Raw genomic sequence first — 26,681 nt, 5'->3', positions numbered from 1 at the left:
GATCCCTGAAGGCGCTAAAGATGAACTCCATAATGTATGTGGATTTTCTCAAACAGCACTCCCTGCCATGGTTCAAGAAGAAGAACCGTGTATTTCACAGCAAGATCATTTTTTTGCATGATAATGCACCATCTCATGCTGCACATAAAACATCTGCATCTCTGGCTGATATGGGCATAAAAGGGGACAAACTTATGGTGTGACCCCCATGCTCCCCTGACCTCTACCCCATTCAGAACCTCTGGAGCATCATCAAAAGGAGTGTCTATGATGGCGGGAGGCAGTTCACATCTAAGCAACAGCTCTGGGAGGGTATTCTGTCCTCATGCAAAACAATTGAAGCAGAAACCATCCAAAACCTGACAAATTCAATGGACGAGAGAGTTCAGAAGCTCCTTTCGAACAAGGGGTCCTATGTGAAAATGTAACATCACCTAGAATAAAGTTTTGAGTTGAAAACTGTTTGATTTCAGTTTCTAATAACCTGCTAATGCTTATAATTTCAAAAATGACCATTTTTTTGGTCTTTATTAAAATGAAAAGGTTGATCGAAAAGTTTGGGGGATCTAAGAGTGTGGCAACCCAGTAGTCATGATTACTTCGAATTCTGACAATATGAGGGTCATGTTGCAGGTAGTGCAGCAAGAAGGCACTTATGTGTCTTGCGCATCTCGGAGCCCCAAAATTATTTTCCGGGCTAGATGCAGCTAAAAATTATTATTAATTTTAAATCTGGTGGAGCTTAGTATAGATGGCCTAATAGGTTCAGTGCTGCACACTGCTACAAAGCCCAAATTATTTTCCAGTCAAGATACAGATAAACATGATTAGTAATTTTAAATCTGGTGGAGCTTATTATAGATGGCCTAATAGAATCAGTGCTGCACACTGCTACAAAGCCCAAATTATTTTCCAGCCAAGATACAGATAAACATGATTAGTAATTTGAAAGCTTAAAACGGTTGGTAGGGTGATTTTAATCAATCATCAAGCTTTTACTCTCCCCAGGATGACACAGGGGTAGAAAAGTCGTTTCGGATCCATGATTTGTTCATCTTTATGAACGTGAGTCTGTCTACATTATCAGTGGAGAGCCGCGTGCGCTTATCTGTCAGCACACCACCAGCAGCGCTGAACACACGTTCAGACAGAACGCTGGCTGCGGGGCATGACAAGATCTCCAAGGCGTAAGTGGCTAGCTCCGGCCATTTATCCAGATTGGAAGCCCAAAAAGAGCAAGGGTCCAGTGACACAGTCATGGCTTCAATGTTTACTTGGAGATACTCCTGTACCATCATCTCTAGGCGTTGACTATGTGTCAGACTTCTTGTCTCCTGTGGCCTTGCAAAGGATGGGCTAAAAAAGTGGTGAAATGATTCCGCAAAATTGATGTTACCAGCAGATACTGTGGTTCTGTTACGGTTTGAGTGCTGAACACTTGACGGTCCCACGGTTGGCAAGTTGGAACTGTGAGATTCACTACGTGCACCACTGGTGTTTTGTGGAAAAGCACATGTAAGATTCTGCAACAGTCTCTGCTGATACTCCTGCATGCGTGCATCCCTTTCTATGGCAGGAATAATTTCTGCAAATTTACTTTTGTACCGGGGATCTAACAGTGTGGCAACCCAGTAGTCAGGATTATTTCTAATTCTCACAATTCGAGGGTCATGTTGCAGGTAGTGCAGCAAGAAGGCACTCATGTGTGTTGCGCATCCAGGAGCACCAAGTCCCTGTTGTGTTGGTGGCGAGGTAACAATCATGCTTCCTTCCTCTGTCCTCTCCCCCCAACCTCGCACAACAGAAATGTGATCAAGGTCTCCCTCATCTGATGAGTCTTCCATCAGTTCGTCCTCCACTTCTTCCTGGGCTCCTGCACCTTCCTCACTAGTTTGGCTGCTACCATGCGCCCTGGTAAAACCATCTCCCCCACCCTCACATGCCTGCCGCCTTGGTGCTGCCGACCGTCTGGACCTTGCAGATGTTAGCCCTTCCGCATACAACTCCTCCTCCTCTACTTCCTCCACCTCCTCTTGTGCCACCACCTGACTCCGAATTCTGTTTAACATGTGCTCCAGCATGTAAATCACCGGAATAGTCATGCTGATAATGGCATCGTCAGCACTAAACATCTTCGTCGCCATTTCAAAACTGTGCAGAAGGGTGCATAGGTCCCTGATCTGAGACCACTCCTCCAGCGTGATTTGCCCCACCTCTGGATCTCGTTGGCCCAGGCTATACGTCAGAACGTATTGCACCAGGGCTTGTCGGTGCTGCCACAGTCGCTGCAACATGTGCAGAGTTGAATTCCACCGGGTAGGCACATCGCATTTTAGCCGGTGAAGTGGCAGGCCCAACGACTTCTGTAGAGATGTAAGTCGCTGAGCTGCGGGATGCGAACGGCGGAAGTGAGCACACAGCGACCGTGCCCTCTGCAGAAGGCCATCTAGTCTGGGATAGTGGGCTAAAAATTGCTGGACAACCAGGTTCAACACGTGAGCCATACAAGGCACGTGTGTGACATTGCCCCGGCAAAGGGCCGCACCCAGGTTTGCAGCATTGTCGCACACGGCCTTCCCTGGTTTCAGGTCCAGTGGAGACAACCATTCATGAAATTGGTTCTCCAGAGCTGACCACAACTCCTCAGCTGTGTGACTCACATTTCCCAGACATTTCAAAGTAAAAACCGCCTGATGACGTTGAGCCCTACTGCCAGCATAGTAAGGAGGTGTGCAGGATCCCTTCTGCGCAGTTAGAAAGCTTGTGGCATGACCAGACAGGCTTTGGGTGCAGGTGGAAGACCGAGAGGAGGTTGAGGAGGCAGAAGCAGTGGAGGAACTTTGACATAAAGAGGATTGGCGCACAACTCGTGGGGACGGCAAGACTTGGACAGCAGCCCCTTGTCCTGCTGTCACCATAGTTACCCAGTGCCCAGTCAGCGACATGTAACGCCCCTGTCCATGCCTACTCGTCCAAGTGTCTGTGGTGAAATGCACCCTGTCACACACAGAGTTTCTCAAAGAAGCGGTGATGTTGTGTGCGACATGCTGGTGGAGCGCAGTCACACCTTTCTTTGAGAAGTAGTGCCGACTGGGCATCTGGTACTGGGGCACTGCGACGGACATAAGGTCTCGAAAATCCTCTGTGTCCACCAGGCGGAAAGGCAGCATTTCTGTAGCAAGAGCTTGCAGATGGTGAAATTCAACCTCTTAGCTTTCTCATGGCTAGGAGGAAATGGTCTTTTACTTGTCCACATCTGAGGGACCGAGGGCTGGCTATTGTGCTTAGACGGGGTTGATAAGGGTGTCCCCGGCAAACTGCCGGTCTGTGAGGAAGATGCAGGCGGACATGTTAGGTTGCCTTGATCCAAAGGTGGTGCTATCGATGTCGGACAGCGCTCAACACCAGCTGGTGTTACCACATCCAAAGAAAATGATGACCCGCCAATCACGCTGGCTGTTGCGGGTAAAGAGGTGGCAGGTCTGCTCCCCAAAACAGGTGTGACTGCTGTCCCCCCAGTCACAGAGGATGAAGAGGCCACGGATGCACAAGATATGGCAGACGGTGGTCGGCCCGGCCGGCTAGGCCGCATTGTAGCACACTGAGCTTCCCACTGCAACTTATGCTTCATGTCCATGTGCCGGTTCATGCATGAAGTACTCAAACTATGTATTTTTTGGCCTCTACTTAGCTTTTGCTGACAAATGTTACAGATAACACGAGTTGGGTCATCTTTATCGATCTGAAAAAATGCCCAAGCTATGCAAGGCTTAGCACCCATGCGACCTGAAGAGCCACCACGACTTGTGGTGAGAGGCAGAGTTGTGTTTGAGGATGCAGTTGTTGACGTGCTTCCAGTACTACGTCTCTGTCCAGGAAGGCGCAACCTGACCTCGTCGTCACTAGCATCTTCCTCCACCTCCTCTGCTGACCTCATCTCTTGGCTGACTGTGGGTTGACAGTAAGTGGGATCTCCAACCTCATCATCATCACCCTGTGCGTTATCACACCCATCGTCCTCAGAGCCAACCTGTTCCTGCCCTGACAAAAAACTAAAGTTGTCGCTTCAATCAGGTATTTGAGTCTCATCATCGTCTTCCTCATTGTCTCCACCAACAGGAGTTACAGTTTGGGAATGAGGGTCTACATTATGGTCAGAACCTTCTGCGTCTGGTCCTGGATCCGACTCATAAAGATTCTGGGCATCAGTGCCGATCATTTCCTCGTCTGGATTCACAGAAGCGCTAGAGTCGACCTCTGATTCCCAGGCTATAGTATGAGTAAACAGCTCTGCAGACTCAACCATCTGTTCTACCTCATACTCAGACGCGCAGCTGGAGATTTGGGAGCTGTGAGGAAGCAAGTGCGATTGGGGTGACACCTTTGAGGACTGGAGTATTTGTGATGCTGAAGTTGATGTGGAGGAGAGCCCACTTAAAGGAGCACTTGATATCCGTTGAAGCACCTGCTGTTTTTGTGCCTCATCTGGAATTTGTAGCGATTGGCGTGGCCGTAAGAAAGGGATCTTATCACATTGTCCGCTAAAAGAAGTAGACATTTTAGTTTGGCTGGAAGATGGTCTTTCTTCTGCAGATGTTACTGTTGCTTTAACACCTACCCCACGGACACAACCTTTTTTCCCCTTCCCAACACGCCTATTCCCATTTCCACCAGCAGCAGGCCTTTTTCCACTCATTTTGGTGGTTAACTAATTCACAACTCTGGAGTTGTTTGCACAAAAAAACAATGGATGGGAACAGAGCAGAGCTGAGTGGCCAAACTGTGGTATTAGGCCAAAACTATTGGCTGGGTTAGATGCAGAAAAAAATTATGTTCAATTTGCAACCTGATGGAGGTCAGTATAGATGGACTAATAGAACAAGTCCCACACACAGCTAGAAGCCCAAATATTTTTTCAGAGGTAGATGCAGAAAAAAATTGTATTCAGTTTGCAACCTGATGGAGGTCAGTATAGATGGACTAATAGAACAAGTCCTACACACAGCTAGAAGCCCAAATATTTTTTCAGAGGTAGATGCAGAAAAAAAATATATTCAGTTTGCAACCTGATGGACGTCAGTATAGATGGACTAATAGAGAAAGTCCCACACACTGCTAGAAGGCTAAATATTTTTTCAGAGCTAGATGCAGACAAAAAATTATTTTTAATTTGCAACCTGATGGAGGTCAGTATAGATGGACTAATAGAGAAAGTCCCACACACTGCTAGAAGGCCAAATATTTTTTCAGAGCTAGATGCAGACAAAAAATTATTTTTAATTTGCAACCTGATGGAGATCAGTATAGATGGACTAATAGAGAAAGTCCCACACACTGCTAGAAGGCCAAATATTTTTTCAGAGCTAGATGCAGACATAAATTATTTTTAATTTGCAACCTGATGGAGGTCAGTATAGATGGACTAATAGAGAAAGTCCCACACACTGCTAGAAGGCCAAATATTTTTTCAGAGCTAGATGCAGATATAAATTATTTTTAATTTGCAACCTGATGGAGGTCAGTATAGATGAACTAATAGAGAAAGTCCCACACACTGCTAGAAGGCCAAATATTTTTTCAGAGCTAGATGCAGAAAAAAATTATATTCAGTTTGCAACCTGATGGAGGTCAGTATAGATGGACTAATAGAACAAGTCCCACACACAGCTAGAAGCCCAAATATTTTTTCAGAGGTAGATGCAGATAAAAATTATTTTTAATTTGCAACCTGATGGAGGTCAGTATAGATGGACTAATAGAGAAAGTCCCACACACTGCTAGAAGGCCAAATATTTTTTCAGAGCTAGATGCAGACAAAAAATTATTTTGAATTTGCAGCGTGATGGAGGTCAGTATAGATGGACTAATAGAACAAGTCCCACACACTGCTAGAAGGCCAAATATTTTTTCAGAGCTAGATGCAGAAAAAATTATATTCAGTTTGCAACCTGATGGAGGTCAGTATAAATGGACTAATAGAACAAGTCCCACACACTGCTAGAAGCCCAAATATTTTTTCAGAGCTAGATGTAGAAAAACATTATATTCAATTTGCAACCTGATGGAGGTCAGTATAGATGGACTAATAGAATGATGCTATGCCCAAAAGATTTTACTTCACTAGGTGCAGTAAAAAAATTGGTATTCTATACACAGGTGGTATATCTTGCAACACAGATAGGCTACTCCACTGACTAACACACTCTGCAATAGGCCAAAAAGGATTAGCTTTGCTAGATTCAGCCAAATGCTGTGAAAAAAACTTGCACAGCACTGGCACAGACCTGCCTGGCAAAAACTGATAGGAACTGATGTAACCTAGTCCTGAAAAGGACTGCAATTACAATTAGTCTTTACTCCCACAATCTATCTATTTAAGAGCACAGACCTGCCTGATAAAAGTCGTAGGAAATGCTGTAACCTAGTCCTTAAAAGGACTGCAATCACAACTATTCCCTACTCCCAAGCTATCTGTAGATTTGTGCGAAAATTGGCTTGAAATTAACAAGGTATAGCGCACACAGCAACAGCGGTGCCGTCTAACATGCAGCTGCAGCAGTGAGAAAATGGTGGCGACGGGGAAAATCGCTTGGTCTTATAGGGCAAGAACATGTGACATACACTGCCAATGACACATGCCCTTGCTTGTGTGAAAAAAAGCACTTCGCTCCGTGTGTGCGCTGCTGATAGGCTGACAGATTGCACCTCCCCACTGTAAATGTGGGAAAGAGAAAAAAAAATGGAGATCTTCATTATTCCTGCAGAGATCCATCCCCTGCCCCTCCCCCCACCCCGCTGTACACTCAAACTGCGTATTAACATTAATTTTCATCATTACTGAGAAAAAATCCAGTTATGATTTTGGTGCACGAACAGTTATCGAACATAACCTCGAACAGCCGAATTTTTCTCAAATCGTTCGTGTTCGCCGAGCGGCTCGAACACCGCCCAAAACAGCTCGAATTTGAGATTGGCGAACAGTTCGAGTCGAACAACGCTCATCTCTAGTGTGAATGTACAATTTTCATAGTCATGAAAATACAGAAAAATCTTTAAATAAGAAGGTGTGTCCAAAGTTTTGGTCTGTACTGTACCTTTGATCATTGTGGCCAAAGAGTTCTATTTTAACCTCATTGGTCCACAGGACTTGTTTCCAAACTGCATCTGGCTTGTTTAGATGTTCTTTTGCATACTTCTGATGCTGAATTTTATGGTGAGGACTCAGGAGAGTTTTTTTCTGATGACTCTTCCATTAAGGCCATATTTGTGCAGGTATCTCTGAACAGTAGAACAATGTACTACAACTCCAGAGTCTGCTAAATCCTTCTGAAGGTCTTTTGCAGTCAAGCGGGGGTTCTGATTTGCCTCTCTAGCAATCCTACGAGCAGCTGTCACTGAAATTTTGCTTGGTCTTTCAGACCTTATCTTGACCTCCACTGTTCCTGTTAAATGCCATATCTTAATTACATGTTGAACTGAGGAAGGGGCAACTGGAAAATGCTTTGCTATCTTCTTATAGCCTTCTCCTGCTTTGTGGGCCTCTACCATTTTCATTTTCAGAGTGCTAGACAGCTGCTTAAAATAACCCATGGCTGTGTTTTTTGGCACAAGGTTAGAGGAAGCTTGGTTTTAAAAAGTTGGGAAATTTGCATCAACTAGCCTTTCCTAATGATGACAGTGAACAAGCCATAACCCTAACAGGCTAATTAAGGTCTGAAACCTTGTTCAAAGTTATCTGAGCACACAAATCTCCATGAGTGCTGAAACTTTTGCATCAGCTTGCTTAACTTCACAGTAACAATAATATATATATATATATATATATATATATATATATATATATATATATATATATATATATATATATATATACAGTGCATTGTGAAAGTATTTAGCCCCCTTGAACTTTTCTACCTTTTGCCACATTTCTGGCTTCAAACATAAAGATATAAAATTCTATTTTTTTGGGGAAGAATCAACAACAAGTGGGACAGAATCGTGAAGTGGAACGAAATTTATTGGATATTTTAAACTTTTTTTATCAAATTAAACAAATTAAAAACTGAAAAGTGGGGTGTGCAATATTATTCAACCCCTTTACTTTCAGTGCAGCAAAATCACTCCAGAAGTTCAGTGAGGATCTATGAATGATCCAATATTGTCCTAAATTACTGGTAATAATAAATAGAATCCACCTGTGTGTAATCAAGTCTCCATATAAATGCACCTGCTCTGTGATAGTCTCAGGGTTCTGTTTCAAGTGCAGAGAGCATCATGAAGACCAAGGAACACACCAGGCAGGTCCGTGATACTGTTGTGGCGAAGTTTAAAGGCAAAGATTTCCCAAGTTTTAAACATGTCAAGGAGCACTGTGCAAGCGATCATATTGAAATGGAAGGAGTATCAGACCACTGCAGATCTACCAAGACCCGGCCGTCCCTCTAAACTTTCATCTCGAACAAGGAGAAGACTGATCAGAGATGTAGCCAAAAGGCCCATGATCGCTCTGGATGAACTGCAGAGATCTACAGCTGAGGTGGAAGAGTCTGTCCATAGGACAACAATCAGTCGTACACTGCACAAATCTGGCCTTTATGGAAGAGTGGCAAGAAGAAAGCCATTTCTCAAAGATATCCTTAAAAAGTCTTGCTTGAAGTTTGAAGCCACCTGGGAGACACACCAAACATGTGGAATAAGGTGCTCTGGTCAGATGAAACCAAAATCGAACTTTTTGGCCACAATGCAAAACGATATGTTTGGCGTAAAAGCAACACAGCTCATCACCCTCAAAACACCATCCCCACTGTAAAACATGGTGGTGGCAGCATCATGGTTTGGGCCTGCTTTTCTTCAGCAGGGACAGGGAAGATGGTTAAAATTGATGGGAAGATGAACGGAGCCAAATACAGGAGCATTTTGGAAGAAAACCTGTTGGAGCCTCCAAAAGACCTGAGACTGGGACGGAGATTTATCTTCCAACAAGACAATGATTTCAAATATAAAACAAAATCTAAAATGGAATGGTTCAAAAATAAACGTATCCAGGTGTTAGAATGGCCAAGTCAAAGTCCAGACCTGAATCCAATCAAGAATCTGTGGAAATAACTGAAAACTGCTGTTCACAAATGCCCTCCATCCAACCTCAATGAGCTCGAGCTGTTTTTCAAGGAAGAATAAGCAAAAATTTCAGCCTCTCGATGTGCAAAACTGATAGAGACATACCCCAAGGAACTTGCAGCTGTAATCGCTGCAAAAGGTGGCGCTACAAAGTATAAACTCAAGGGGGCCGAATAATATTGCACACCCCACTTTTCAGTTTTTAATTTGTTAAAAAAGTTTAAAATATCCAATAAATTTCGTTCCACTTCATGATTGTGTCCCACTTGTTGTTGATTCTTCCCAAAAAAAATAGAATTTTATATCTTTATGTTTGAAGCCAGAAATGTGGCAAAAGGTAGAAAAGTTCAAGGGGGCCAAATACTTTCACAATGCACTGTATATATATTATATACAGTCAATGTCGAAGTTGTTGGTACCTTTGAAATTGTTCCAGAAAATGAAGTATTTCTCCCAGAAAATGATTGCAATTACACATGTTTTGTTATACACATGTTTATTTCCTTTGTGTATATTGGAACAGCAAAAAAAAACAGAGCAAAAAAGACAAATTGGAGATAATTTCACATAAAAACCCCAAAATGGGCAGGACAAAATTGTTGGCTCCCTCAACTTAATATTTTGTTGCACATCCTTTGGAATAAATAACTTCAATCAATCACTTCCTTTAATGATCAACAAGCTTCTTACACCTCTCAACTGGAATTTTGGGCCACTGTTCTTTTGCAAACTGTTCCAGGTCCCTCATATTTGAAGGGTCCCATCTGATTTTTACACTCACATCTAAAAGGAACCATGAAATTTCATCAGCAAAGTACAGTAAATTCACAGCCAGAACCCTTAGGATAGATAGATGAGATGTTCTGTAGATATGTAACTTCACAAGCCACCCTACATATAATAAACTTGTACCCTTTAGTGCCTTTCATGTGGCACCAAAGAGTGTTTAGCTTTGTTAAACCAAAACAATAAATCAATAATTTAAAAAAATTACCTGGGATCCTCTATTTTTGATAACCAGGAAAGGTAAAGCAGACAGCTGTGGACTGATATTATCAGTCTGGGAAGGCGCATGGGTCTTGGGCCCTTCCCAGCCTAAAAATACAAGCGCGGAGCCGCCCCAAAAGTGGCGCATCACATTAGATGCGCCAATTCTGCCGCTTTGCTCGGTAATGATAGTTGGGGTTGATGTCAGCTGTGATTTGTCACACAGAAAAAAAAAACAATACACTCTCCCTCGTTCATCAATTTATTCCAAAAAATGTTCCCAGATCCGACGTAGTTCAACGTTCCCGAATCCTGCTCCGGCGATTGTGAAGAGTGGTAAGTAACGTTACTAATATTCAAAGTCGCCGGGTACTGATTTCACCGCTGTTCAGATCTGCTGGGCTTCGCTATTCCGCGAGACTCAGCGGCTCTGAACAGCGGCGACGTCAGTAACTACATCGCTCATGAGAGTTGTCGAGTCACGCTGCCATCTATGAGACTCTGCGACTCTGATGAGCGATGTAGTTACTGACGTCACCACTGTTCAGAGCCGCTGGGTTTGGCAAAGTGCTGCAGGACCCAGAGTGGCTGCTGCTACAGCTTATGGAGCTTCGTTCTCTGAACAAGGCTCCATAGCCTTTGGACGTTGGATTCAGGGATTGTCGTGGGAACATCAAGGACTATGTCGGACCTGCATGGCTTTTTTTTTAATAAAATGGGGAACCAGGGAAAGTGTCGAGGAGTGTTTTTCAAATAAAGTATTTTTATGTGTGTTTATTTTTTCATTACTGGGTTAGTAATGGGGTAGTCTGATAGAGACCTCTCCATTACTAACCCCAGGGCTTGCTGCCAGCTTTGATTTTAGACAAATCTCAGGTGACATCAAGCCCAACTACTATTACCCGGATTGCCACCGCACCAGGGCAATCGGGAAGAACCGGGCAAAGCATCAGGATTGGCTCAATTAAAGTCATGCGCCTCCTCTGAGGCGGCTGCAGGCTGGTGTTTTTTGGCTGGGTAGGGCCCAATAACCAGAGACCTCCCCAGCCTGATAATATCAGCCTGCAGCTGTGTGCTTTACCTATTCTGGTTATCAAAAATAGGGGGGACCCATTGTCGCTTTTTTAAATTATTTATTAACTTAAAAAAAGTTAAACACCCTTTAATGCCACATAAAAGGCACTAAAGGGTGCAAGCTTAGTATATATAAGGGCTTGTGATATTATGTGCAGGATATCTGTCTATCTATCTATATAATATCTTTCTATATCTTAATGTCAGAATGCTTTATTATTTTTTTAAACTAGCTTTAATTTACATAGAGTATTTACAGTATATAAAAGATGATGTTAAAAACACATTGCATATGGATGGCATACGCCATGCATGTGGGGAAAAAAATCGCATACTTGGATTGCACTCGCATTACACACACAACATACAAATTTCAGTCTGACAACTCTCGGGGGTGAAAGTCGGAGTGATTTTTTATACAATCTTATGACTTCAGCCTAATAATCACACTTAATCCTGATAGTAGAGTAAAATTCTATGAAATCTCTTTAGTGAGAAAGTCAAGTTTTACATACTTGTAGTATTGTGATGTACTTTACTTTTGAAAATAAATAATAATAAATAAAACCCATGAAGCTCTTTGCAATCAGTGTAACAGGATCATCAAAAGATTACTACGTAAATATATCAGATAATAAGAATAGCTTATAGACAGTGCACATGGAACAACACAGTAAGCTAATGAATCCAATTTAATTTCAGCAATTTTATTGATAAATAAGTCTTAAAAAAATCAATGTACCGTATTTTTTGGACTATATAGCGCACTGGACCATAAGACGCACCTAGGTTTTAGAGGAGGAAAATAGAAAAAAAATGTAAGCAAAAAATGTGGTCATGATGCACTGTTAAGGGGGAGGGGGTCTGTCCCCCAATTCTGTTAATATCCCTCATCCTGGTATATATGGCCCCCTCCTTCCTGTTATACGTGGCCCCCATCTTCATCCTGGTATGCATGGCACCCCTCATCCTGGTATACATGGCCCCCTCATCCTGGTATACATGGTACCCATCATCCTAGTATGCATGGCAGCCCTCATCCCTCTTCCTGGTATGCATGGCCCCCCATCCCAATTCCTGGTATGCATGGCCCCCCCCATCCCTCTTCCTGGTATGCATGACTCCCTCATCCCTCTTCCTGGTATACATGGCACCCTTCATCCCTCTTCCTGGTATGCATGGCACCCTTTATCCCTCATCCTGGTATGCATGGCCCCCATCATCCGTCTTCCTAGTATGCATGGCACCCCTCATCCTTCTTTCTGGTATGCATGGCACTCCTCATCCCTCTTCCTGGTATGCATTGCCTCCCTCATCCTTGTATGCATGGACCCCCTCATTGCTCTTCCTGTTATGCATGGCCCCCCTCATCTCTCTTCCTGGTATGCATGACACCCCTCATGCCTCTTCCTGGTATGCTTGGCACCCCCCCATCCTGGCATAAATGGCACCTCCATCTCCATTATGCTGCACACAAAACAATAAACAATTATACTCACCTTCCTTCCCTCTGCTCCAGCACTGCGTCCTGCTCTGCTACCATACGCATCACTGCCATGCGCCCTCACACTGTGTGATTGTCTGCCCGAATAGTCACTGCTCCCCACTCCAGGACTATGGACGCGGGAAGCAGTGACTTCACTCTCCTTAATAGCACACACACTGTACCCGCAGTGTGGCTCCTTCTGCGGCTCGGCGGGCGATCTCGTTTGCCCGCTATTAAAGACCATGAATATTCACTACTCCTCACACTCATGGGAGTGGGTTGTAGTGAATATTCATGGTCTTTAATAGCGGGCACACGTGACCGCCGAAGCGGAGCAGGAGCCGCGGTGCCCGTACAGTGTTCGTGCTATTAAGGAGAATGAATATTCACTGCTCCCCACGCCCATGGGTGTACAGTGTAAGCTGCAACAGGCGGCTCCTGCCTCCTGTGCCCCACTCCTCTGCCACTCCCCCCACAGCCACAGTATATATATACATTCAACCATAAGATGCACCCCCCATTTTCCTCCAACATTAGACTAATAGTCTGAAAAATGCGGTATCTATATACATATATCTGTACATATAGGTACATATACAGTATATGTACATATGTATATGTGTTATTATGTATACATATAGTATATATACAGTTGAAACCAGGAGTTTACATACACTATAAAAAAAGACACATATTCATTTTTTCTCAATATCTGACATGAAATCAGAATAAACCTTTCCTATTTTAGGTCAATTAGGATTACCATAATTTTTAATATTTGCCAAATGCCAGAATAATGAGAGAGAATATTTTAAGACATTTTTATTACTTACTGCAAAGTTAAAAGTTTACATACACTAAGATTACTATACCTTTAAACAATTCTGGACTGCCTATATGGTGATGTCATGTGTTTGGAAGTTTTTTTGGCAACATCTGAGTTAGAGACACATCTGCGGATGTATTTTAATGCGCACCTGAAACACACTGCTTCTTTGTGTAGCATCATGGGAAAGTCTAAAGAAATCAGCCAAGATACCAGGAAGAGAGTTGTGGACTTGCACAAGTATGGCTCATCCATGGGTGCAATTTCAATATACCTAAAGGTGCCTCGTTCATCTTTTTATACAGTGTATGTAAACTTCTAGTTTCAACTGTACATATACATACATATGTACATATACTATACATATAATGTTTAGAATAAACAAAATCAAATACATTTATAAACTAGCACAAAATACTGTGCTGTTGATGAATCCATCACTTTACTTCATTTGGGAATGATATAAAAGAAGTTTCTTGTATAATCATCAAGGTAGGTTACCTCAATTGTGCTGTGGTCCATATTTTATCACTGTTCTCCAAAATTGATGCAATTTTACAAAACACAATTAAATTTTGGTGTAATTTTGGAAAACTGCTACAACGAAACATTGTGCAGATGCAATATGTAAACCCACCCTGACACTTTCTAATTAACTATTAATTAACCCCTTTGCGACATATGACGTACATTTACTTCACATGTCGTGTCCCTGTCTTTGATGCAGGCTCTCACGACGAACCCGCATTTTTTCCCGCCCATGACAACTGATTGAATAATCCATCATGTGCCTTTAACAGTCTCGGGTGGAACGGAGTTCTGACAGCGGCATTTAACATGCGCCAACAGGGAGCATGTCGTTCCACGCTTCCATCGCCACCCCAATGATGCTTTTGCAGGGCGCTGATGAGTTGTCATGACAGATGGGGGTCTGCGGATGATGACCTGTCATTATGATCCTCCTGTGAAAGCCAGCCTGTGGCTGATGTTCATAGGAGGTTGTGATTTTAGCTATACATAGCATAGCTGATACACTGATCAGACGATCATAGCTTCAAGTTCCCTAAGGAGACTATTAAATACAGTTTTTAAAAATATAAAAAAAAAAAAAAAAATTCAAATCAACCTACTTTTTCCCCACTGAAAATAAAACAATTTAAAAAGAATTAAAAAATACACATATTGGTATCGCTGCAATCGTAAAAGTCTGATCTATCAAAATATAAAGTCAGTTAATCCAATCAGTAAATGGCGTAGCAAGAGAAAAAAATCAAAATGCGAAAAATTACGGGTTTTTTGGCTACTGCAACATTGCAATAAGATGCAAAAAGAGGTGATCAAAATAAACCTCACACAGCCCGAAAATGAAAAACGTTAAGGATCTCAGAAAACTGCGACAAAGCCAAAATAATTTTTTATTTTTGTTTACAAATTTACGAATCTTTTTTCACCACTTAATTAAAAAAAAAAAAAACAACTATGCATGTTTGCCATGTGCATACTCATACTGACCTGGGGAATGATATTGCTAGGTCAGTTTTAGCAAAAACTGATCGTGGAATTGCATTTTTTTGCAATTTTAACGACCTTGGAATTTTTTTTCCGTTTTCCAGTACACAATGTGGTAGAAAGTGTTATTTAAAAGTTTTCCGACCTGCAAAGAATGGAGAGGTCTGTAATTTTTATCATAGGTACACTACAACTGTGAGAGATATAATCTAAAATCCAGAAAATCACATTGTATGATTTCTAAATAATGAAATTGCATTTTATTGCATGAAATAAGTATTTGATCACCTACCAACCAGCAAGAATTCTGGCTCTCCCAGGCCTGTTAGTATTTCTTTAAGAAGCTATCCTACTCTCCACTCATTACCTGTATTAATTGCACCTGTTTTAACTTGTTATCTGTATGAAATACACCTGTCGACGCACTCATTCAATCACACTACAACCTCTCCACCATGACTAAGACCAAAGAGCTGTCTATGGACACCAGTGACAAAATTGTAGATCTGCACACGGCTGGGATGGGCTACAGGCCAATAGGCAAGCCGCTTGCTGGGAAGACAACAACTGTTGGCATAATTATAAGGAAATGGAAGAAACACAAGATGACTGTCAATCTTCCTCGGTCTGGGGCTCCATGCAGGTTCTCGCCTCAAGGAGTAAGGATGATTCAGAGAAAGGTCAGGGATCATCCCAGAAGTGTATGGAAGGACCTGGTCGATGACCTAGAGAGAGCTGTAACCACAGACTCAAACATTACCATTAGTAACACACTACGCCGTCATGGATTAAAATCCTGCAGGGCACGCAAGGTCCCCCTGCTCACACCAGCAGATGTGTGCTGCTTGAAGTTCACCAATGATCATCTGGATGATTCAGAGGAGGCATGGGAGAAGGTCATGTGGTCAAATGAGACTAAAGTAGAACTTTTTAGTATTAACTCCACTCTCCGTGTTTGGAGGAAGAAGAAGGACGAGTACAAACCCCAAGAACACCATCGCAACCCTGAAGCATTGTGGGGGAAACATCATACTGTGGGGGTGCTTTTCTGCAAAGGGGATAGGATGACTCCACCGTATTCAAGGGAGGATGGATGGGGTCATGTATCAAGATTTTGGCCAACAACCTCCTTCCCTCAGTAAGAGCATTGAAGATGGGTCATGGTTGGGTCTTCCAGCATGACAATGACCCGAAACACAGCCAAGACAACTAAGGAGTGTCTCCATAAGAAGCATTTCATGGTCCTGGAGTGGCCTAGCCAGAAATGATAGAACCTCACTACAATGCAACAGAAACCATAACTAGGATCACAAGCACATAGAATTATAATTACCACTGACCTATAGGACTTTTAAATTCTATTAAGAACCGACACATCCATGTTTTACAGTCCAATTATGAACCAAGATGAATGGACTGACCTCTGGTTTCCTGACCCAAAATTCACAACCTCATAATCATATATGAAGCTGTTGAGTTTGGGTCAGGAGACCTGCAGCCAGTCAGTGCATCGCGGGCTGTATTCAGACATGGAAACACAGTTGTGTGAATTCAGCCTGAATTTCATGAATCAAAGGTCTCTCTAGTCTAGACCTAATAATAGCTACAAGCAATTATAATGTGCAAACAAAGCATTGAGTATAAAATGACACAAAGTGCATACAGACCTCACATATTGACAGCGTGGATGCCTGACATACTTTTCGCTGTATCTTCTTCTGGGGCGTGTATTGATTTCTGATGCATATTTGACGTAAGAGTGGTGTATTGACTAAAGGAGCAAAGAACACTCCTTAAGTTCATGTATAAAAAAACCTAATAGTGACGTGAAAACTTCAGGTGTTTTCCATTCAGTTTTCAACACACATAAAAATGCAATGGTAAGCACCCGTGGAGGTAAGTATATAGTGTTTAAAAGCATATTTCTCAAGTTAAAAATCCTAGAAATGATCCTTGAATGTATAGTAATAAGCTGAAGTTTTGCTGGCCGCAAATCTAGAAGGAACATCAGTTTCATGTCTGCCCTGTGTAAACACCACCTTTAAACATAATTTTTTGGTCCTTAGCAGGAATTTTACTTTGCTTCTCCATTTTTCCATAACAGCAATCACTGTCCTGTGCTCTTTTTAACACTAACACAACTCCTTAAGGCTGCGTGCCCACGTTGCGTATTACAAGCGTATATGCTGCGGAATTTCCGCAGCGTAAACGCTTGTAAAACGCATGTATATCCGCACCCCATGGTCCCCAATGGCATTCCGCAATGTCAATGCCCATGCTGCGGATTTTTCCGCAGCGTATATGCTGCAGTCAAAAATCCGCAGCATGTTCATTAATTTTGCGTTTCCGCATGCGGATGGTACCCAAGTCTGGAGGAGAGGAGACTCTCATCCAGACCTGGGTACCAAAGAACCTGTAAAAAAAAAGAATAAAATAAAGTTTATACTTATCTTCTGATGTCTTCCCGGTGTTTTCCCGCCGTCGCGAGGTGTGTGAAGGACCCATCACATGACTCAATGACGTCACCGAAGGTCCTGCACACAACAGCGTGAGCCGCTCAAGACTCCGGACGGGGCACAGAATGCATCAGAAGGTGAGTATAAACTTTATTTTTTTATTTTTTACCATTCTGATTCTTTTTTTTAACTATTACTTGGTCACACTATATAAATCCATGCCGGTTGCATGGATTTATATAGTGTGAACAAGTTGTCAAGCACTTTTCCAAGTGATGCTTGAATCACTTGGAGAAGTGCTTGATAACCCGCATGCGGAAATGCATGCAAAGACGCTGCAAAGACGCCTCACATACGCTTCTACCTGGCGGGAAAACCGCATGTAAAATCCGCATGCGATTTTCCCGCCAGGGAGAAGCGTAAAAAATATGCTTCATTTCCGCAACGTGGGCACATAGCCTAAAGAGAATTTGTCACAAGGGGTGTCATATACAAGGCCACATTGCCTAGAATACGTAGGGAAGACCAATCGTGAATTGAGAAGGAGAATTGGGGAACATCTTAGAGATATCACCAATAAGAGAAATATCCCTCTAGCGCTATATGAGCGCCATACATCTGAGCGGTGGGCACCGCAGTTATCCTTACAGCGCTGCAGCACTATATGAAGGACTGATGAAGGTCTAATTGACCGAAACGTCTCATTTATTCTGCATTTTCTATAAGCAATTAAAATTAATTTATTTGAATGAAGAATATGAGTGCCAAGTTTTTCTTATACTACTTACGGATTGGGGTCCTACTTGTGCACCGGAGAATACCCAGAAGTGCAGTGTTTGCTTTCATATGCCTCTAGCGAGGCATATGAATACCACCCATGGGGGTGACATCTCTCTGTTAATGTTTATGGGAATTGATAAGGTAAACATTTCAAAGTGGAAACTGGGAAAAACGGGTCCTACAATGTGAGACCAAATGGATTTATTATCTTAGAACATAGTCCCCGTTAGGTTTAAATGAAACCCTCACATTTAGCTGTTTCCTTTAGTAAAGGGACCTGTAGGGAAATGGAGGGACAGTGTAACGCAAGGTGTGGGAAAGACTAAGTGCAACATGACGGCATGAGAGAAAGGGAGCCCAGACACTATGGAAAGGGGGAGTGGAGACCTCCTAGGCTCACCTGATATCACCCTATCTCCTCTATCGTCCCTATATTGGTTCCTCACCAATTGCCGCACAGGAACCTAAAACCCTGTATTTCCCTAGAGCTAGGCCCTGGCTAGGGAAGGGGGGATGAGTGCTAGTCAGTCCCCTTTAACAACTAAAGACAACAAGGTACACAGACATGGGGGAAAGTAACCCTGCTTGAGCCGACTTCAGAGAGATTTCACACTTGTCCTCTTAGAGCAAGATAGGATGTAAGAACTGCACTTGCTCCAAGCTTTCATAAGGAAACATATGAATATCACCGACGCCGCCCTAAAGCAGACTGAAAGTATTTAAGCACCCAGGCCAACGTGTTAATTAGAGCAGGAGGGAGGTGGCCGCTGGGTCTTAGAGTGAGACAGCTTCTAAGAAGGTGTCTGTAATGCCAAACGAAGAGATTTCCTGCAGGATGACTTTCTGTCACATCTGACACACCCGTGACAGACAGCTGCAGTGGAACAGGGGCGCCATTTTGTGTCCCCTAGGGTGCCAACCTCCGCAGTTAGGTAGGTCTATAATAATAGTATTGATAGGGGCAAACTAGGGTTTTCCTTTTTGCTTCCCCCCTCATCCTCATAACCATCTCCCCAATGTCCCATTTTTGTACCTTGCCTATACTTACCAGGATTGTTTAATGCCTCTGGTTGGTTTAGCCACTAAAGCCAGTTTTTGGTTCCCCCTCTGTATTGGTTCTGGGGTTGAAGGAACGAATATTCTAAATTCTGGGATTTTTTTTAAGTATTTTATCTCCTCTTCTCCTCACCCATCTAATTTCTCTTTTTTTGTGGAATTATCTAATAATGTTGAATCCTTTATTCTTCATGCTGTGTATATTGACACCTATTGATGATTTGCTTTTAGTCTTGAACAATGGTCACCATCAGCTTATTGATAACCTATATGTCTTACCATGTATTTCTGGAACGGGCGCAGGATTACCGACACTTGCAGTGCAGACATACTTTTCTAGAAAATAATACAGACTGGCTATTGCATCTTCCAGTCTATACCAGAAGTGATGCATGTGTGCCACCAGTGCGTTCCAACGTGGGCCTCATAGGAAGTGATGCGTGCGTGTCACCAGTGCGTTTCAATATTGGACGTACAGGAAGTGACGTGTCTCCAACCTGGGCGCCATAATATTTAAAGGACTCCGGGTGTCTCTTTTCCTTACCAGGTATTCTAATCACAACATGTTTGTGTGGGAAATACAAGCCCCAGCCAATACAGCTGTCATCTCGACCTAATCTCTCCCCTGATGAGCATGTCAAGAAAGGGAGCATCACGGGGCACTTCTCCTAACCATTTAATGGTCCCTAAGGGAATAATTTGTGAGGCACTGTGTGGTCTTTTGATAATATTGCGCCCTCCCCCCATTTCCCTGTATCCAGGATTTGGAAGTTGTTTCATCCGATATTAAGGATCTGACATGGACTCGATTTTATAAGACAACACCTCAATGCACAGTGAGATTGCTCCTAACTAGTGATGAGCGAGCACTAAAATGCTTGGGTACTCGTTACTCTGGTCGAGCAAATCGTAACGCTCAGGTGCTTTTACCCGAGTAACGGATATAATGGAAGTCAATGGGAAACTCGAGCATTTTTCCGTCGGCCCCCACAGAGGTCTGGGGAGGGTCTAAAAATTGGTCAAATCGATGGAAAAAGCACTGAAATGGCATGGTAACAGCATGGGGAAGACCCCAGGAAGCATCTCTGAATCCCAGGTCAGAGTATTTACGCCACTTTTACGGACTGACAATAAAAGATACAAAAACGAAGATAACATTTTTTTCAGGAAAATCCATTTTAAGAAACATTCTTTCCAGGATAATGACTTGTTTATAAGGCAAAATAAATAACATAAAAAAATGGTCCTCCACACCTTGGGCTATGTTCACACGTAGTGTTTTTTCTGTGTTTTTGCACGTTCCCATTGCTTTCAACTGTGAAAAATACATTCACCAGTAAATGTAATTTTAACATTTTACTACCTTATCTGGCCATGTGGTGTGAGACATATTCAGACACATCCTGTTTAATTTATGAAGGAGTCACAAAGCCTATTTTTACAGAGCCGTCAGGCGGCCCTCACCATCAGATGGCCCTTACTATTGTTAGAGGGCCAGCAGCCAGCTATCCTTTGCATAGCCGTATATTGCTACTGCAATATAATCCATCTGAGGTGGGCAAATTTTCTTTTTCATATTAATACTGTAAAGTCAGAAACTTGGAGGGCCAGCAGGTGGCTATTCTTTGCATGGCCATATATTGCAACTGCAACATAACGTATTCATCTGAGGTGGCCAAATTTTCTTTTGCGTTTATATTGTGTAAAGTTTGAAACTTGGAGGTCCAGCAGTCGACCCTAACAATTTATAGAGTGCCAGCAGGTGGCCTCCACTATTTTTGGAAGTCCAGCAGGCTTCTTGGGGACAGATGAGACCAAGTACATCATTCAACTGTATAACTGTAAATGGAATGAGGCCTACAAATAAACGAACACAGTACTTACTGTCAAATATGGTGGAGGTTCAAAGATATTTAGGGGTTGTTTTTCTGTCTCTTGCACTGGGTGCCTTGACTGTGTGCAAGGCATCATAAAATGTGAAGATTTTCAAAGGATTTTAGGTCGCAATGTAGTGTCATAAAGCTGGATTTGCATCCTGGGTCATGAGTCTTCCAGCAGAACAATGACCCCAAACATACTTCAAGAAGCACTCAGAAATGGATGGAAACAAAGCACTGGAGAGTTCTGACGTGGTAATTCCAGCTCCAGTAGCGTCAAGTCTCCCACCACTACCTCTTATATACACAAGCTACAGAGAAACTGTGAATGGACACATTAAATCCGTACATTTTGTTGATAAATTTCTGTCAAATCTTATAAATGTGTGTCAACTTTGATGAATTTCTGGCAACTATGATGAATTTCTGTTAACTTTGATAAGTTTCTGCAAACTTTGATGAATTTTTGAGTGCAGATTATATTAAAAAACATGAATCTGTCTATGATTTTTTGAAAAAAGCAATTTAGTTATAGGCAGTGTAAGAGATGTATGCGACGACAATGAACACTCATTTCCAGCTGATGATACCTAGCACCTGTCCTTATTCTAAATGCAGCTAATAGCGGTATCAATAGAGAATAGAGAATGGAATAGTTTTTTTTTGTTTGGTTACAGCAGCAAGGAGTATAAGGCAATAATCCCTAGCTAGATTCATGTAATACGTTAGTCATAGTGTGATAGCTCACCTGTACACGAATTGCAGTTAAGAGAGGTAATATTGTAGAATATAGATTCGATTTGAATTGGCCCTCGCATTATAAGGAGTGGGTCTCCTATACTGTTAATGCGTATGCAGTAAGTGCAAGGGCTGCTAAAAATTAGGACGCACTCCAATACCACTTTGAAGCGACGTAGTGAAGGGCCTCAGAAAAATTGTATTAAAAATTAAGGAGTGGGTCTCCTATACAGTAAATGCGTATATAGTATGTGCAAGGGCTGCCAAAAATTAGTACACACTCCAATACACTTTTGAAGAGACGTAGTGGAGGGTCTCGGTAAAAAAAAGTTCCCATTATTAAGGAGTGGGTGTCCTAGACTGGTAATGCCCATGCACTAAGTGGATGGGCTGAAAAACATTTACCCCTGGGGGGTATACATATATATTTTATAGACTGTTAGAGGTAGGCCTCCAAAAATTGTTTCTACGGGCATCATAAACACCCTTAAAAAAAATGAATGTGGGTGTTGCATGATGGTGACCCTGTTGATATGATGGTGGAGGATGAGGAGAAGGCGAAGGAAGAGGATGACATAAAAAAGATGAAATCCTGAAGTATATACCCATGTCTGGGTGTGAAGGGGTGCATGGGAATAGACCCGGAAAAACAAACAAACACTGGATTTGAGTTTATGTTTCCGCTGCTGTCATCTGGTGGTGTTGAGAAGTCTGGGCCAATCCAGCCCTTGTTCATTTTGTTAAGAGTCAGCCTGTCAGCATTTTCAGTTGACAGGTGGATGCTCCTACCAGTTATAATATCCCTGGCGGCACTAAAAAGCCGCTCTGACAAAACGCTAGCAGCAGGGCAGGCCAGGACCTCCAAGGCGTAGAGAGACAGTTCATGTCATGTGTCCAGCTTGGATTCTCAATAGTTGTAAGGCACAGAGGAATCACAGAGGACACTGGTACGGTCACCAAGGTACTCCTTCAGAATTTTATAAAATGTTTCCATCCTTGTCAGAGTACCCCACGCATCAAGGGCTGGGCGCTGGGAGGGTCTGAGAATACTGTCCCAGACCTTTGACAGTGTTCCCCTGCCTTTATTGCATCTGGTTTGTGTCTCCCTCGCCTGTACTCCTTGGTTGTCCAAGGAACTGTGACCTCTGTCGCCAGCATAACCAAATGGGAATTTTTTAAATAATTTTTCAGCAAGAGCCTTCTGGTACTGCAACATTTTATTAGGCTTCTCCACCAAAGGAAGGAGAAATAGAATGTTCTACTTGTAGCGTGGGTCTAGAAGGGTGACCAACCAGTAATTACTGGTGCCCAAGATGCATACAACTAAGCCATGTGTGCCAAACTGCCAACAGCCAAGACTTTCCTGTCCCCACCAAGAGGATGACTGTCCAAGAACAGATGAGACTGAACAGGTGAGATGAAGGTGATGTGGGTAGTACCATCTGTAGTGAAGGAAACCAGCTCCTGTTTCTCCTCCTCCTCCTCATTATCACCCAATCTGCGTTGAGAATATGAGATGAGGCTGGCTGTGTAGCATCACCCTGTATAGCTTCTTGCTCTATTTTCTTGCCCCATCTCATCGTGCTTCGCTTGCAAAGCCTCCTTTTTAATTGTGGGCAGCAAGCATTTCAGTAGACAGAAAAGCAGAATGGTGATGCTAACTATGCCGTCATCGCTGCTCACCATCTTGTTGAGAGTCCTCAAAGTTTTGGAGAACCGCATAGATGTCAGACATCTATGCGCACTTATCAGCTCTTATGTGCAGAGGATGACCAGAATACCAACGGGCGTGTTGGAGCTGGTACTCAACAACTGCCCTTTGCTCCTCACAAAGCCTTGTCAACATATTCAACTTTGAGTCCTAACATGTGGTGGCATCGCACACCAGTCAGTGAGCTGGAAGCTGCAAACGCTGCTGCAGCACTGCCAGGGTGGCGGAAGCTGTAGCTGACTTGCGGAAATGGGCATACACGCGGCGTACTTTCACAAGCAGCTCAGGGTAGGTTTTCAGAAACCGTTGACCAACTAAGTTGAGCACATGGGCCAAGCATGGTACGTGTGCAAGGTTGCCAAGCTTCAGAGCCACCACCAGGTTCTGGCCATTGTCACACACAATCATGCCTGGTTGTAGGTTCCATGGTGAGAGCCACAGAGCTGTCTGTGCTGTTACAGCTTTCAACAACTCTGCAGCGGTGTGCGGTTTGTCACCTAAGCAGATTAGCTTCAGCAAAGCCTGTTGCCACTTGGCCAAGGCAGTGCTGCAGTGCTTCCTGCTTGCAGCTGATGTTGACATTCCAGAGATGGAGGGTGAGGAGGAGGAGGTGCAGGAACTGCTGTCGAAGGTGGGGGCAACCCTGATTGAACCAGGGTCCGCAAACCTCGGCGTCGGTAGCACCTGTTCTGTTCTAGGGTCCGACTGGGTCCCGGCTTCCACAGTATTTACCCATTGTGCCATCAGAGAAATGTAGCATCCCTGGCCACAAGCAATTGTCCACGTGTCCGTGGTTAGGTGGACCTTCTCAGTAACTGTGTTGGTGATGGCACAGGTAATGTTATGGGACACGTGGTTATGTAAGGCGGGGAAAGCACACCAGGAGAAATAGTGGTGGCTGGGGACTGTGTACCGAAGGACAGCCGCCGCCATGTGGTTGCGGACAGCTTCCGTCTCCACAAGCCTAAAAAGCAACATTTCCAGTGCAAGCAGTTTGGAAATGTGGCAGTTTAGAATTGTGGCCTGTGGGTGGGTGGCTGCATATTTGCCCTTGCGTTCCAAGGATTGGGGTAAGGACAACTGAACACTGCACTGGGACAAGGATGTGGACGTAGTTGGCAACAGTGGTTGCAAGTGTGCAAAGACAGGTGCAGGGTGGGAGGCATCTTCGCCTGCGTCATGGACAGAGGATGGGTGTGCATGTACAACAGTGGAAGAGGCAGTGGTGTCACCCACAGACACTGTTTTTGGACCCTGGCATTCGGCCCAACTAGTCGGGTGCTTTTCTGTCATGTGCCTGAGCATGCTGGTGGTGGTCAGGCTGGTAGTTTTTCTGCCCCTGCTGATGCTGGCATGGCAGATGTTGCAAATGGTCTTTTTTGGGTTAACTGGACAGCCTTTAAAAAAGTGTCAGACTCGGGAAGAGCTAACAGTTGGACTGGCAACTTCCCTCGTGTTGGTGTTCTAGGGTTGCCCACTGCCTCTTCCTGTCTGTTATGGTGCTACAGATCCCTCCCCCTTTGGACTGCTGTCATCGCTCTGCATGTCACCTTCCGAGGTTGGGTTAGTGACTTCATCGTCCACCACCGCTTCTTGCCTGCACCCTGGTCCTCCTCCTGATCCCCACTGTCAAACATGGTGGTGGCAGCATCATGGTTTGGGCCTGCTTTTCTTCAGCAGGGACAGGGAAGATGGTTAAAATTGATGGGACAATGGACGGAGCCAAATACAGGACCATTCTGGAACAAAACCTGTTGGAGTCTGCAAAAGACCTGAGACTGGGATGGAGATTTATCTTCCAACAAGACAATGATCCCAAACATAAAGCAAAATCTACAATGGAATGGTTCAAAAATAACCGTATCCAGGTGTTAGAATGGTCAAGTCAAAGTCCAGACCTGCATCCAATCGAGAATCTGTGGAAAGAGCTGAAAACTGCTGTTCACAAACGCCCTCCATCGAACCTCAATGAGCTCGAGCTGTTTTGCAAGGAAGAATGGGCAAGAATTTCAGCCTCTCGATGTGCAAAACTGATAGAGACATACCCCAAGCGACTTGCAGCTGTAATCGCAGCAAAAGGTGGCGCTACAAAGTATTAACTCAAGGGGGCCGAATAATATTGCACGCCCCACTTTTCATTTTTTTTTTTTTTTTAAAGTTTAAAATATCCAATAAATTTCGTTCTACTTCACGATTGTGTTCCACTTGTTGTTGATTCTTCCCCAAAAAATTAGAACTTTATATCTTTATGTTTGAAGCCAGAAATGTGGCAAAAGGTAGAAAAATTCAAGGGGGCCAAATACTTTCACAGTGCATTGTATATGAACATCAATACATACAAAGCATTTTTTTTATTGTTCTTTTTCGGGATGGGTGGTTTTAGCAGTTAGTGGCAGTTTTTTCAACACAATACATGCTCTAATCTAGATATCACTTTTTGCATGTTGCTTTATCTGCATAGACTATAATCCCTTCCAATACATCTAAACAATACTTAAAAGTTCATGTACGGAAAAAAACAAATAGTGACATGAAAACTTCAGGTGTTTTCCATTCAGTCTTCAACACACATAAACATGCAATGGTAAGCACCAGGGGAGGTAAGTATAATGTTTAAAAGCATATTTCTCAAGTTACAAATCCTAGAAATGAGCTTTGAAAGTATAGTAATAAGCTGAAGTTTTGCTGGCCGCAAATCTAGAAGGAACATCAGTATCATGTCTGCCCTGTGTAAACTTCCCCTTTAAACATAATTTTTTGGTCCTTAGCAGGAATTTTACTTTACTTCTTCATTTTCCCTTAGCAACAATCACTGTCCTGTGCTTTGTTTAACACTAACACAACTCCTTAATTTGTCGCCAGATTTGTGCTATCCCATCTAAAAGGAGCATGAAGTAAGGGCAAAACCCTGATTCTAACCATGTGTCACTTACTGGTTTTATACAATACAGATCGGAAAATAGGGACATGATTTCAGCAATATGTTACTTAGTAGGCATCTTACTGTAGTTTTATGTGCTGCAGCTCTGTTACTCTTCTCAATGATAAGCTTCTGCTATTTAGT

The 26,681-nt window shown here is 43.1% G+C and overlaps 1 protein-coding gene across 1 annotated transcript in view; it reads left to right on the top strand.

The window, feature by feature from the left end:
- Positions 1–26,681, top strand: part of JAK3 (Janus kinase 3) — a 792,993-nt gene that overhangs the window by 364,134 nt on the left and 402,178 nt on the right. The window lies entirely within an intron of this gene.

Source organism: Phyllobates terribilis, unplaced genomic scaffold (genome assembly GCF_046119375.1).
Source record: "Phyllobates terribilis strain yellow unplaced genomic scaffold, ASM4611937v1 Scaffold_1__5_contigs__length_1240528914, whole genome shotgun sequence".
NCBI classification, from domain to species: domain Eukaryota; kingdom Metazoa; phylum Chordata; class Amphibia; order Anura; family Dendrobatidae; genus Phyllobates; species Phyllobates terribilis.
This window is presented reverse-complemented; position numbering and strand designations above follow the sequence as displayed.